Below are 16,411 nucleotides of genomic sequence, written 5' to 3'. Positions count from 1 at the left end.
AAATACTAAGAAAAACCTTATGAAAATAACTAATAGTTTTCATAAGTTTCAAGCTTTTTATACAGTTACACATTTTCCTACAAGTGACAAGACATCTGAGATATTTTAGTACAGGTACGTACATTTACCATTCTGGAATCCAGTGCTACAAAATTGTTAAATACTTAGTTTTGTTTAGATAACCTTGATAACCTTTAATTTCATATTTATTTCCTTTACAGAAAGATATAATAATATTCCCTATGATTTTTTAAATCTGTATTTTTACACATAATTAGATAAATTCAGGATGCTAGATGACTAAACCAAGTGCCATGGAGTGAGAAACTGCATGCTCAGATTAATAATTCTGAACATTAAAATTATAAGCAAAAAAAAGTAAAACAAAGGAAGAATATTTTGTATTCTACCTAAAATAGTTTTTGAAGAATTTTAAAACAAAATATTGCTATGAAATAAGACTATATTTCATAGAGGAGGAAAGATCTTAATAACTTGGAGTTTTTCATAGACCCAAGTCACAGAAAACATCTATAATTTAGTGAAATTCTATTTGCAGTATCATAAATATGTTCACTGAAGAATGTGCTTTGAATTCTAAAGCCATTTTTCATTGAAATTTTAAATGACTATGCAATTAACATCTTAAACACATGTCACATGTACATTTTGCATTCCCTTAGCAAGACTCTCATAAACAGTAATGCCTGGAAAGAATACATGACTAATATTTTTGGTTTTATGCTTTCTGGAATATATTTGCTTTATAATATATACAATGGCAATCAGCATGAATAAAGACATTAATTCCAGGTCTTTTGTCAGTGTTGTCTGTTTACAATTTTAATTTGACAAGTGAAATATAGTTTTAATTTCTTTGATAGCTGATTTTCTTTTTTTAAACATTTTCAAATTTTATTTTTTAATTATTATGGTTACATAATAGCTGTATATTTTTATAGCTAATTTCCTTATTTTCTGGAAGCTTCATGCATATCACCATCTTGTACATCAAATTTAGAAGTATCATCAGTGCTGGAATTCTGACAATCCACAAATATCTGTGATGCCATCTGAACAGTGTTTTTCAAAGAATGGTCCACAGAATATCTGAATTAAATGGGTTGTTACTAATGCAATAGATTGAAATTCTCTTTGAGAATTTGAATCTGAATTTTAATCTATTTTTAATCTATGTTTTTAGAATACTTATCCTAAGCATGCCTAAATTTTAATGTACTGATAAGCCACAGTACTTGCTCCATTTAAGTCAGTCAATGACTGTGATGAGGGATCAGTGTAGATCTGATTTCCTGTGTCATATTTCCTGTGTCATCATACACACCAATTCTTCAGATTTCATACTTTGTATAAATCTCCTAATTTGCTAGAGAAACTTGTTCTTATTTGGCTATAATCTGAATTTACTTCCAGTTATACATTTATTGGCATATGCAAAGTAAGTTGAAAGCTATTTGTTCTAAAAAGTGTGTACTAAAATTACATATCCAAATGGCCACCGGGCAATTTTTGACATTTTATAAATTATATTTAAGACTATGCACTGTGATGATAAAACTAAACTGTCCCCATTTGGATATCTTTGAAAAATCAAACTGTAAAGAGCCCTCTCACCAAAAAAAAAACCCCCAAAAAACAACAACAAAAAACTCGTCAAATTTCTTTCCTCACCAAGAGATTATCACAATATACCATTAGAAATTATTTTAATTTATATAAACTTAACATAAGAAAGACAATCTGAGACTAAAATAAATTAACTTTAATAAAATGAACCTCAATAAAACTTTTATTACACAGCATCTTCTTAATTATTTCTCTAAAAGTGTAAGAAAGGTTATTAAAATACTAAGAAGTTATGATGATAATTTGGGGGGGAAATACTTAATGGATATTTTGAAAATTTCTAAGCAGTAGAACAATTCAACTATCCCATAAAAAGAACAACACTCTTCTGATATTTAAATCAGAATCAACCACTCCATATCTCATTTTATTTAAAATAAAAATTACACATTTTTAATGTGATTTTCCAAGAAAAAATAGCTTAACAATACTGATCTGTAAGTTAAATCTCCCATCATAAATTCAAATTAGTTCCCAGAGCAGGGGACTTGCATGTCTTTGTGCTCAATGAAGCCACTCTTGCCCTTGTTCCCTCTGCCCCAGCCATGCTGACTCCTGTGTTTTCCCTCATACTTGCCAATCATCCAAGCTTGAAGAGCTTTGCACCAGGTGACACATCTCCCAAGAACTCTCTTCCACACATACCCAGATAGATGGCTCACCATCCGTTTTCTTTACAGTTTTCCTCAAACATTACTTTATCAGTGAGATCCCAACTCCAGTGCCATTTCACTACCAATCACTTTCATCTCACTACTTTATTTCTCCTTAGTCCTTATCACACTATTTTATAAGAATTCCTACATGTAATTATTTTCTTTCTCTCTCTGCTAAAATGTGAGCACCATGAAGGCAGAAGCTTTCTTTGTTCTGTTCACTTTTGAGTCCCCAAGGCTTAAACATATATTTGGCACATGGTAGATGCTCAATATATGCTTGTTGAATAAATGAATACAATTAGTAGCTGGAATTTTGCAGACTCCAAAGCTACCTGACTTCCAGTTAAGTCCTGTCAATAAGAGACACTGGTGGGAAATTAAAAGCAGGAGGAGAAAAGGCATTTTTTTTTCCTCCTCTTCTGCTTCTGGCAGAGGCAGCAGAGGCAAGGCTAGCACAGTAGCCTCAGCAGCAGAGTGCTCACTGGCTCTGGCTCCAGCAGTAGCAACTGAGACTTGGACTCCAAGCAATAGCTTAGATAAGTCTAGCAGCTTCAGTCTTGCTGAAAAATGGAGCATCAGTAGTTTCAACAGCAGTAGTAACTGAGGCAGAATTCCGCCGTCATGGGGCTCTGGGTGATAACTTTCCTTTTGCCCCTCTAGCCCTAGGGGTAATAGTAGTTTCCTGTCATAATTAATCTTTATGTGTCAATACATTCACATCCTTTTACTCCTCCATCCTTCTAGTATTTTGGAATAAATTTCATGTTTTAAATTCCCTCTCTTTGAATTAACTAGGGAGGTTTTTGTTGTCCTGGCTAGTTAAGACTGGTAGACTGCTTTAAAAATAACTTTTGTCCAAATATCTACTCAAAAGTAAGTGTGCTCACTCTTGACAAGGCAGCAATGATGTTAAAGAATGCCAAGCAGTCTCCACCGTCCTAGTATAATACTTCTGAATTGTCTGTCCTTTGTACTCCTTGTACTGTCTTTCTAATTCGTAATATGCTGACATATCTAATTAGCAATAAGTTTTGTGACATTGGCATAATTATCCTCACCTTCTGTAGTAAGCCAGAGTGATATCTTTAAGTCCCTACACTTTATTTGGAAGTACAATAGTTAAAAAGTATTTTCCAGGACAATGTTTAGCATTGCTTTTGGTTCTACATATTCCACATATTTAATAGCTGTTTGGCAGAATATACACATTCATGCATAACATTAGTCATATACAAATAGTTTCTAATACTACCATTTCTATGACTTGTTAAAAAATGATTAGTGGCGACCTGAAAAGTCTTAAAAACCATAATTCCACTTGCAGGATCTCACTAAGAAAATGAAACTGGGAAAAACCATAATTACACTTGTAGGATCTCACTAAGTAAATGCAGCTGGGATCTTCCTTGTTCTTGTTGGCAATAGGAATTTTATAACACACCCTTCTCTCATTTTTCACCTAAGGACCAAGACATTATTTTCATCCATTTGGTAACACAGAAGACTTGTTCCTTCATTGTATGTTATAAATTGTGGTTTTATTTTTATTCTGCCTATCATGACAACCAAGATTTTAATGATTATATCCCTTTTTAAGAGTTGAAACATTTTCCTTATTTATTATAAAAGCATAAGAATGAATGTAAATATCATCCATAATTCTATTACTTTTTAAAAAATATAAACTAAAAAAATAAATATCATCTTTTCCTAGAGTCCCCTCAATCCAATTCTGAATCCCAAAAGTAATCAGATTAACATAGTATAACCAATTAGAAGACACAAAATACTTTTCCATGATTGCATGTATATTGTTCATACATATATAATGCCAATAATTTTTATAAGTATTGTTTTTACAAAAATAAGGTCATATTATACATACAGTCCTGAAATACATTTTTTCAGTTAGCCATGGCTATCCTCCTGAGCCTGAATATATAAATCTACCTATTGTTTTTCCTATTCTTGATAGCCAATATATGTTCTATTTCCTTATTAGTATGCTCAAATGGGTATACTTGCTGTTAGCCACATGACTATCGTTGGATTAACTTAAGGTACTCATGGCAGAGAGTTTCAGAATCTTCTGGCTGCTGGGAGTCCCATAAATTGAAAAAAAAATAAAAACTATTTAGGTCATTACATATGAAATGTCCAATTTTGAATCAAAATTGTGGTTTATTCTATATCAAACAAGAATCAATGCAATTAATCAAAGTATGTGCCTACAATATCAACACAGTTTTGCCATCTTAACGGTAGCTTGTTTATGACAGCAGTATAGAAGCCTGGAGAGCGAGTGGCGATGAAATCCTGAAAGGCATTTTCCACAGCTTGTCGAGAATGGAATATTTATCCTTGTAAGAAGTGGTCCAAACCCTGGTAGAAGTGGAAGTCAGTTGCTGCAAGGTCTGATAAATATGGTAGATGATAGTTTCCAAGTCCAGCTGCTGCAGTTTGAGCAGCATTGTTTATACAAAAGGTGGCCCAGTGTTGTCTTGCAAGAAGATTAGTCTGTCTCTATTGACCAATCTCAGCTCCTTAATCACAAGTATCCTCATCATTTTGTCCAATTGGTTGCAGTAGACATTGGCTATAATCAATTGACTAGGTTTCATGAAGTTGTAGTGGACCACCAAATAACACCATTAGCTTTTATTGATGAATATTCTGTTTTGCACTGTATTTCAGCACTTTGTCTTTATTCAACCACTGTGTTAAATGCTTGCAATTGTCAAAAATAATCCATTTTTCATCACACATCACAATACGGTGTAGAAATTGTTCGCCTTCGTGACAGCAATGAAAGGCAAGCTGCAAGACGATTTTTCTTCTGACGTTCATTTAATTCATGTGGAACGCATCTGTCCAGCTTCTTTACCTTGACGATTTTTTTCAAATGGTTCAGTATTGTTGGAATAGTAACATCTAACCTTGCTGCTTATTCATGTGTAGGTTGAGATGGATTTGCTTCCACTACAGTTTTCAGCTTATCATTATCCACCTTGGTTTCAGAGTGCACACATAGCTTATTTTCAAGATAAAATCATGAGACTGGAACTTCTCAAACCATAGATGTACTGAGCATTCATTAGCCATCCTTCCCAAACACTTGATTATTCATTTATGCATGTTACTTTCATCTTTTTTTTTTTAGATTTTAGAAAATCATGGGGGTACAAATGTTTTGGTGACATAAATTGCTTTTGTATTGTTTCAGTCGAATTTATAAATGTGTTCATCCCCTAGTGTGCATTATACCTGTTAGGTGTGAATTTACCCATCTCCTTCTCCCCCCACACTCCTGCTTGATTTCTGATGAATGTTATTTATATATATGCTCATAAGAGTTAATCAATTAGTTCCAATTTAGTGGTGAGTACATGTGGTGTTTGTGTCTCCATTCTTGTGATACTTCAAAGAATGGTTACCAGTTCCATCCAGGTTAATATAAGAGGTATTAGTTCACTATTTTTTTAATGGCTGAGTAATACTCCATGATATACATATACCACATTTTATTAATCCACTCATGTATTGATGGGCACTTAGGTTGTTTCCACAACTTTGCAATTGTGAATTGTGCTGCTATAAATGTTCGAGTGCAGATGTCTTTTTTATATAATGTCTTTTTTTCCCCCTTAGGTAAATACACAGTATTGGGATTACTGGATCAAATGTTAGTTCTATTTTTAGTTCTTTGAGGTATCTCCATACTCCTTTCCATAGAGGTTATACTAGTTTGCAGTCCCATCAAGAGTGTACGAGTGTTCCTATCTTTCTGCATCTACACCAGCATTAGTTGCTTGGGGAGTTTTTGATTAAAAGCCATTCTCAGTGAAGTTAAGTGATATCTCATGGGGGTTTGTTGATATTTTGAGCTTTCTATGCTGCACTGGTTCCATAACAGAACTCATATAACAAAAGAACATGAATTTTGAACTTACCTATGATTTACTAAAGTTGTTCTTAAAAAAAGTTGGAAAGATAATCACAAGCTGAACCCCTGAATTTGCAAGAGTGTACCTTCACAATAAAAATATAACAAGAATGTCAAAGTGAAATGTCAGAGATATCAATTGTCAAAATTAGTACTTAATGAAATCAGATATTTCATATTTAATAAAGATCTGTTATTACTGAAGGTCTTATTCTTCATGAGTTTCCATTTCTATTAATATATTATCTCCATATTTCATAATTAATGCAATAAAAATGATGTTAGTTCTTTCCACTCCCAGCCAAATATGTAACTAGAACTAATAATGATCACATTTTTAATACAATAGTATTTTATTTTTTATTTCAAAATATAAGGCGGGGTACAATTTTTTTTAACATGCATAATGCTGAAGTCAGGGGTTTTTGTGTGTCCATCACTAGAGTAGTTTACATTGTACCTGATAGACCACCACTTTCTATCTAGCTGGAAAATCAAGTTTATCTTCAACCTGTGGCCTGTTATGTTAATACATTTTGGGTCAAAGATTCAGAATGAGGCAATCCATAGATATTCTAGTTGTTTCCATTTTTTTCACAAAAACACTGTAGGTTTTGCATAATAGCTACAGGACTCAGTAATGATGCCATTAATCATTTGTTCTTTCAAATGTTTCCTCATGTCTTCCCTTTCATAACAAGCAATTCTTTGAAATCAGTCTTTGAAGGGCCATGACTGACGGAGATGAATAGGGTACTTAATCGCATTGGCACATGCCAGAACCCATTTCTGTGGCAAAAACACTCCATGTAAAGTTTCTTATTCTGTAACGTTCTGTAGATAACAAAGAATTTCCAAAACCCAACATTTCTTTCCACACTTGCTATCATAGCTAGTCTCCATGCCTCAGAAGCACCTTCTCTTTCCATCCCCATTTACCAGTCAGCCCTCCATACTCATGAGTTTCAGAATATTTTCAGTGATATTCTGATGATTTTTCAATATCATTTAATTTCATTTGAAGTAATATAAGCAACAGGGATTAAAAAAGACATAAATGCAAGAATAATATTTAATTCATTATATGTGAATTTTAATTAAACAGACAGTAGCTTTTACATTTTCCTCCAAATTACATATGTGATATCTCTCCTCTATGGGATTTTGCAAAACAGATAACAACAACATGCATAGTCATCTCATTGCATTAATACCTTCCTCCTTGTTAGTTCAGTGAGTGTGAAACATTAACTGAGACTGAGAGAAGTTACGACTGATCATTATTTTTTTTCTTTGTTGAGGCATGTGACAAATGCAATTATTTCGATTACTTACAAAAAGATCAGTAGATTGATAAAGCTAGCAGGATTCAATGTCCTGTTTATACCAAGTACTCCTTGATTAGAATAAGCTTACTCAGAATGTCAGGTGTTAACACTGAAGAAAGAGATGGACGCTAAAGTCCTGACTTCATATTAAATCAGCCTATGTAATCGATTGTCACATTACTCTACCTTAAAAGAGTATGAATTTTATATCATTATGAAAATTAATGACATGTACTAGGTTGAGTGGTTTTCCCCAAAATTTCAGGTTTCCCTACAACTGGTAAATATGGCCTAATTTGAAATAAAGTCTTTGCAGATATAATTATTAATAAGTTAATATTAATATCATGATGAAGTAGGGTAAGCCCCAATTCCAATGACTGGTGTCCTTATAAGAAGGCTATGTGAAGACACAGATGCACACAGAAGGAGGATGGACATGTGAAGATGGGGGCAAAGAGATGCAGCTATACACCAAGGATCCCAAGGATAGTGGGGAAATAGGAGATGCTTGGAAGGCACAAGGGAGGATCCTTTCCTAAGCCTTCAGAGTTGGCATGGTTTTGCCAATACCTTATTTCAGACTACTGGTCTGCAAGACTGTGCAGCAATAAATTCCTATTGTTTTAAGCCAACTAGTTTGTGGTCATTTTTCACAGAAGCTGTGGTAAACCAATACATACATAGTATATATGAAACATATAATAATTCCTCATTAGGTTATAGTTTTAACTAGTCATAATGGGTTACTGAAATTATCTACAAATTACATTTCTTACATGTGTATGTACAGATTCATTGGCTGTACATTTTATTTAAGTAATTTGTGAATGGGAAAACACTGGGAATAAAAGAATATTTCAAATTTTTGAGTGATAGTTTTGATCCCAAATGAGATAAGTGGTAGTTGGAATAAGGAAATGAAAGCAGGAAATTATTGCTGAGCTCATAAACTGTCCTCATCTATTGTTTATGCTAAGACAGATTTCTTCTATTAGCTATGTCCTTCCCACTTCAATATAAATCTGTTTCTTATCCTTAGCATGGCTCCACATAAAAATATTTATGTCATACCACAAATATTCAAAATAATTGTGTAGGCAAAGTTTATTGCTTTAATATTTTTAAAATAGTTTGGATAATGAATATTAAAAGATAAAACATATAAATGCTGTATTTCCTTGTTTCCAGACATTGTTCTAGTTAAGTGTTACAGCATGCATTATTAGATGCATCTAGCTTCAATAGATGTTTTCTTTCTCCAGCAATATTTACTTTAAAATAGATAACTGCAACAACATTGATTTCTTAAAACCGAGGTAACATAAAACATTACAAAATCAATATTTTCCTTTTTATTCATTTTTAGGTTTTAAAATCTTAAGACTTTAGAGTTAAAAAATTATTCATTGAGGGATAAAATGTTTCACCTTGATGACTGTCTGGCACTAAAAGGTAGCATTAGATAGTTCACTGATGAGGACTAGTCCATTCCCTCATAGTACACGTTCCATAGGCAAAGGAAGAAATTATCAATTTCATACATTCTAAAATGCCAAGATTTGCTTGGAAGATTTCCATTACATCATTCACATTGTCGATCAACACACTCATAAATATCTATTAATTTTGGAAACCATCTGGAAAAAATTTACACAAACCTTTTCCTTGAATGAATTGATATTTTAATTTTAAATTAGCACCTTATCCCTTTTATTTTGCTGTTTTCTCTATATAAGTAGCTGCATTAGATTTTCTGTTTATATTTGTTAACATATTCTCAGGGACAAATGACACATTTAGTATTATACAGAAAGAACAAACTACAGAAGAGCATATTTTGAGGACACTGGATGCAGCCTGTATTACTGAACAGAGTAAGTCTCTGAACAGAGGGGCTGGCCTAAGAATGATAATACATAAAGATACATTAATGATTGAATAATATCCTCTCTGCTTCATAAGGGTAGACACAAAGAGATAAAAGCAAAGGTTAGCTTGCCTTCTGTCTTTACCCAATGTGGTCAGGTGCTAGCATTCACCAAGATCTACTTGAAAGTGAGTAAGACAGTGAGTAACAGCTGCTCTAAGAAGAAATTTGGTCTGCTAATAAAAACAGCAATATCACTAGGTGGCATCAAGAACCTTGATAAACTCGTGTGTGTGTGTGTGTGTGTGTGTGTGTGTGTGTGTGTGTGTGTGTTTACCTAAAGATTGGTATAAAACACATAAAATATAATAGGTAACTGGCATTGAATGCCAATGGATGCTTGCTTGTAAAAACTATTGACAGTGTACTGGCATTTGTGAAAACCTTAGTGGAGAATGACAATAAAATATATTTCTAAATATCATACTATTTTTATTGCAATAGAACTGAACCATCTTTTCATAATCATTTTTTTCCTGAAGTGCTATAATGATATTTGGAAAAAATAGCTATTTTAATTTTGTGGTAGTTTTTTAAATAACTAAGGGCAGAGTATTGTTCACACACTTTTTTAAAAAGTATAATCTTGAATGCCTTTTTACAAATGGGCTGGCTCTAAAAATTTAAACACATTGATTGCACTGTTCAAACTGAAGAGCTAAATGAAAAATTTACAAAAATGAACAGGTATATAAAAGACCCTCTATATTCAACAGGTAAGCGTCTTAATTTTTGTTATGCTTAATTTCCCAAAGTGATGTCATAATTCCTTGCTAAAACAAACATCAAATGTACTCACCATTAAACTGGAACTAATTGATCAATACTTATGTGCACATACGGAAATAACATTAATTGGAAATCAAACAGGTGGGAGGGGAAAGCAGGGGATGGGTAATATCACACCTAACAGGTATAATGCACAGTATCTGGGGCATGGGCATACTTTGATTCAAACTGTACAAAAGCAATTTATGTAAGCAAAACATTTGTACCTCCATAATATTCTGAGATTTTAAAAAGAGAAAAGATGATAAAATGTAAAACTTAAAAATCAAAATAACATAGCAAGAATAAAAACAAAGTAAAAATTCCTTAGAAGAAAAGTAACACAAATGCAAAGCAATGGGGAGACTTGATGTCACAGGCCTGCTGAGACTTTCGTCTGAATGCAAGACCAAGGCTCTTGGCTGGGAGCTTTAACTCCTCCGGCAGGGCAAAGAACTAAAAATTATTCACATGAGACTGAAGACAGGGGCCAGGCTTACTACTTTCAGCTAGACTTTTTATACCATTTCATTTTCTGCTTCAACATTTGAAAGTAACAATAAGCAAACATGTGCTGAGCAATCTGCAAACTTAGTTTGGTAACAAGGAATAAAATAAATTTAAGATTAGAGAAGGGAGCAAATAAAATTAATAAATGAAACAAAGTAAACAGGGATGAAAGCAATTTCCCAAGATAGTCTAAAACGATTAATAAGTATATTTCAGTTGTTAATGATACAAAACCTACTTTACAAAAATAATAAAAATAAAGCTGAGAGGGATAGAGTGAAATGATACAAAAAGGAGAAGATAGCAAAAAGAAGCAACCAGAAATATTAGAAATTTATATATACAGTCATGCATTGCTTAACAATAGTGAAACATTCTGAGAAATACATTGTTAAGTGATTTCATCATTTTGTGTACATCTGAGAGTACTCACAAACCTAGACAGTCTAGCCTACTACACACCTAGACTATATGGCATAGCCTATTGCTGCTAGGCTACAAAACTATATAGCATATTACTGTAGGCAATTGTAACACAATGGTAAATATTTGTGTATCTAAGCATATCTAAACATACAAAACATACAGTCAAAATACAGAATAAAAGATAAGAAATGATACACCTATAGAGAGTATTACCATGAATGGAGCTTGCAGGACTGGCAGTTGCTCTGGGTAAGTCAGTGAGTGAGTTGTGGGTGAATGTGAAGGCCTAGGACATTACGTACACTAATGTAGACTTTATAAACACTGTACACTTAAGCTAAATTAAATTTATAAATAATATTTTGTCTTTAATAAAAATTAATCTTAACTTACCATAACTTTTTTACTTTATAAACATTTTAATTTTTTTTAACTTTTTGACTCTTATAATAACACTTAGCTTAAAGCACAAACACATGGCATAGATACAAAAATATTTTCTTTCTATCCTTATTTTATTAATATAATATTTTTCTACCTTTAATTATTTTTACTTTTTAAAGTTTTTGTTAAAAACTAAGAAACAAGGCCTGCACAGGGTCAGGATCATGAATATCAGTGTCTTTCACCTCTATATCTTGTGCTACTGGAAGGTCTTCAAAGACAAAAACATGTCTGGGGCTGTAATCTCCTGCAACAACAATGCCTTCTTCTGGAATACTTTCTTGAGGACCTGCCTGATGCTTCTCTTAAGAAAGTGTCACTGTATTCAGAAATTTGTCCATGTTGGTTTACTCAGTTTATTTCTTTTTTTAATTACAGACTTGCTTGTAAGCAGATCATGCACCATGTTGGGGTCCATGTTTTCAAATTTTTAAGGTGCTTATTGAAGTCTGCAATAGCTCCTGTTGAAATTCTCAATATGAATTTCACTGAGAGTTCCTTTTCTTCTCCTTCAGTTTCTTTTCCTCTTGCCTCTTATTCAGCTATGCATTCCTGTTCCAGTTCCAATAACTCCTTAGTAGTCAATTCCTCAGGAACCACCTGTAGGAGCTCCTCAATAGCATCCTCATCCACACCTAGGTTAAAAATGTCTGGCATCTAATCCACAGCCTTGTTGATTTTTGCCTCATCCTTGGCAGATTCTTTGAAATCATGGGCAAATTGCTTGACTGTCTTCTTCCATATGCCATCCATACACTCCTTCGTGACATCACCTCAAGCCCACACAAGGTTTCTGACACAGTCATAGATGTTGTAATCCTTCCAGAATTGCATCAGTGTCTTCCTCAGTTGCAGCAGTAGCCTAGGCAATGGTCCCTTTAAGGTAATAGGCCTTAAAATTGCTATAACTCTTCGATCCATTGGTTTGGATCAAAGAGCTGGTATGTGAAGGGAGAAAGACCCCATTGACACTGGGATGAGGATCACCACCAATAAAAGGAGGATGTGTGAGAACACCATCAACAATAAGGAAAATCTTGAAAGGTATGTTACTCTCCAAACAGCACTTCTCCATTTCACTGACACAACAATTCGGGGGGCATCCTGGGAGAGGAGGCGGGTCATCCATGACCTTTTATTGCTCCTGTAGTACACTGGCAGTGTGTGCTTATTACGTTTGAAGACCCAGTGCCAGATCACAAACAAATTCAATTTGTTGCCTGCAAGACTGCCCCAAGCAAGGCTGTTATTCTGTCTTTAAAAGTGTTGAAACCTGGCATTGACTCGGCCTCATTATGGATGAAAATCCTTTCAGACATCTGTTTCCAGAAGAGGGAGGTTTCATCCATATTGAAGGTTTGCTCTGGCAAGTAATTTTCTTCCACAATCTGCTTATCTATAGTTTCCAAAAATTCTTCAGCTGCCTTCACATCAGTGCTCACAGACTCAACACTAACTTTCACATTATGAGATGAATAATGATTCTTGAATCATTTAAACCACCAGAGCTAGCTGTAAATTCATCATTGTAGTGGGATCCAGCCTTTTCTTTCAACATCAGATACAAGTTTTTTGCTTTGGTCATGATTGTCCCAGTGCTGAGAAGGATACACTGCTGTGCCTGGTCTTCAATCCAGGTCGTCAGAAGTTACTTTAATGTTTAATATAGGCTCTAATGAAATTTTTGTTAGTCTCATTGCCTTCAATGAAGTAGACCCTTTATTATCTTCTGACACTTTGTTCTTGTTCTCCAAGATTATGTCTATGGTGGAATGGGACATGCCTGGCTGATGACCCATAACCTTCACTGCTTTTCCACATTTCTAGTCCTTAATCACTTTTAATTTTGTTTTTGGGTCAATCATTCCATATGGTCTCTTACTGGTAATACTGGCCATGGACATTATGCTTAGGGGCCATGATGACCAAAACCATACAAAATCAAATCAACACAAGAGAAAATAATGCCACCAAAGGCGCCATAAACACAAAATGCATGGGGCTACTGCAGGCGTAACATGGCATACTATTTGACAGTAAACTTTTAAAAAAATAAGTAGGAGTACACTCTAAAATAATGATTAAAAGTATAGTATAATACATAAACCAGCAATGTACTCATTTATTACTGTTATCAAGTACTATGCACTGCATAATTATATGTGCTACACTTTTTATAAGACTAGCAGTAGGTTTGTTCATATCAGTATCACCACAAACATGTGAGTAATGCATGCCACTATGACATTATGATGGCTACAAAGTCACTAGGTGATAGGAATTTCAGCTCCATTATAATCTTATGGGACCAGCACCATATATGTGGTCCAACATGACTGAAACAATGTAATATGACATGTGATGGTATGTGTGTGTGTGTATACACATATACACAGTCACATGCCACATAAATATGTAAATGTATATATGGAAAAAATATAGACTGTATAGCACATGGATATTGCTTTAAAAAAATCAGACCATGCTAAACACTAGATTGGACAAAAAGTAACTAATAAATTAGAATAAGCTGGGCGCAGTGGCTCATGCCTATAATCCTAGCACTCTGGGAGGCCAAGGTGGAAGGATTGCTTGAGGCCAGGAGTTCAAGACCAGTCTGAGCAAGAGCGAGACACCGTCTGTACAAAAAATATAAAACTTAACCAGGCATGATGATGTGCACCTGTAGTCCCAGCTACTTGGGAAGTTGAGGAAGGAGGATATCTTGAACCCAAGAGTTTGAGATTGCGGTGAGCTATGATGACTCCACTATACTCTACCCAGAGTGACAGAGTGAGACTCGGTCTCAAAAAAAAAAAAGGAAAAAGAAATAAATTGGAATATACATTGAAATATATTATGTAATTTATCCTGATTTACCTATAAGGAACAAAAGAATTAAAAATTACCAAAAATCTGTTAAGAAATACAGGGAATAGACTGAAAATTTTCAACATTTATCTCATGGAGTAAGATAATGGAATATATGAAAGGATAATATTTATGAATGTTTTTGAAGACAAAAAAACAACCAAGAAAACTTCATGAATTCTAGAATTAAAAGAAGATTCTGATATTTGAGCAGTTGTTATCCAGACAATAATGATTGCTAATTATTGTAGGAATTTCCCTCCATATCTGACCCCCAATTATGTCAGTGTCATGTGCACACCACGGTCAATGCACAGTAAGAAGTGATGTGTCACCTTTGGGCCAAAGCATAGGGGTATGTGTGTACATTCTCCCATCCTTTGTGTGTCATCTGTCTATATGAGATCATTGGCTGTAGTTTCTTAGTCAAACATGAAACAGACCAAAGCCTATTAAGTTTGTTAAAGAAAATTTTACTTCCAAATAAATGATACAGTTCTGCAATGAGCAAATCTTTTCAACTCTAAAGCAATCTATGGGCCTTCAAAACTGTATCAATAGACTATGAAACCTGTGCATCTCACAAGAGTAATTCTCCCTCTAAGGCCCACTTCAGTTGTGGTTATTGATAAGAAAAAAGTTTCTCAAGAGCAGAATCAGAGACCACAGAACAAATAAAAAGGGAGTCTCTCCCCAGGTACAGAACAAAGTGTGTGGCTAATTACACAGATCAATGAATTTTTCTCAAATCAAATACATCCATGTGGTTGTCATCCACATCAAAAACAGCATATGACCAGCATCTTAGCAGCCCTATTTCTGGCTCCCTCCAGTCGCCAATACCCTGACTGCCTTTGCCTGTTTTGACTCTTACATGCATGGAATCACACAGTATGCACTCCCTGGTTTCGGTTTCTTTTGTTCAAGAATGTATTGGTGAAATTGCATAATACTGCATAAAGACATACTTTTTTTCCCCAATTCCTTTGCTTTACAGTATTTCTTTTTGTGTCTAGACTACTATTTACCTATTTTACTGTTGATTGGTACATGTATCTATGTCTCTTTATAAATGTGTAGACAATTCTCCTGTGCATATATCTAGAGGAAGGACTGCAAGGTTGCAAGGAATATGTGTGTTAAGATTTAATAGATATTGCCAGTTTTCGGAAGTAATTATACCAATGTTCACATTCACCAGTAGTTTATGAGTGCTCCACTTGCTCTATATCCTTTCTGAAATTTGACATTTTCTTTTCATTTTAGCCACTTTGTTATGTGCATATTGAAAACTCATTCTATTTTTACTATTATTCCAACATGTCTGCTATAACAATTTTCAAACAAAAAGAGCTTAAGGAAATTTACAATGAATAGTCTCATACCCATCCCACAGATATCATAATTAACATTCTAGTGTACTTTTTAAAATCATATATCTATCAATCTTTCTATATATCAAATTTTATTTTTGACAAATTTTAAAGAAATTAAGCACCTTTTCATATGTCCATTGACAATTTGGCTGTCTTCCTTTCTCTAATACCCAGTCAAATCTTTTCCATTTTTTTTCTATCAACTGTCTTCTTGTTAGTTTGCAGGATTTCTTTATACATTTTGAATATGAATCCTTTTTCAGACAATTGTATTGCAAATATCTTCTTACAACTTGTAAGCTGTCTTTTACCATTCTAATAGTTTCTTTCAACAAAAAAGTCTTCAATATTAATATAGTTCAATAGTAAATATTGTTAATATAGTTCAATTTATATTTTTAATGTCTTTTCTTTTTTTGGGTTCCATTAATAAATATGTTGCCTATTCAATACTCATGAAGATTTCTTTTAAAGGCTTTATAATTTTATGTTTCACATTTGAGCTCCTA

The 16,411-nt window shown here is 33.8% G+C and overlaps 1 protein-coding gene across 7 annotated transcripts in view; it reads right to left on the bottom strand.

The window, feature by feature from the left end:
• EPHA6 (EPH receptor A6) overlaps nucleotides 1-16,411 on the bottom strand; it is an 881,667-nt gene that overhangs the window by 786,855 nt on the left and 78,401 nt on the right. The window lies entirely within an intron of this gene.

Source organism: Microcebus murinus, chromosome 1 (genome assembly GCF_040939455.1).
Source record: "Microcebus murinus isolate Inina chromosome 1, M.murinus_Inina_mat1.0, whole genome shotgun sequence".
Lineage (NCBI taxonomy): Eukaryota > Metazoa > Chordata > Mammalia > Primates > Cheirogaleidae > Microcebus > Microcebus murinus.
Note: the sequence above shows the minus strand (reverse complement) of the source record. Positions and strands in the feature narration are given on the sequence as shown.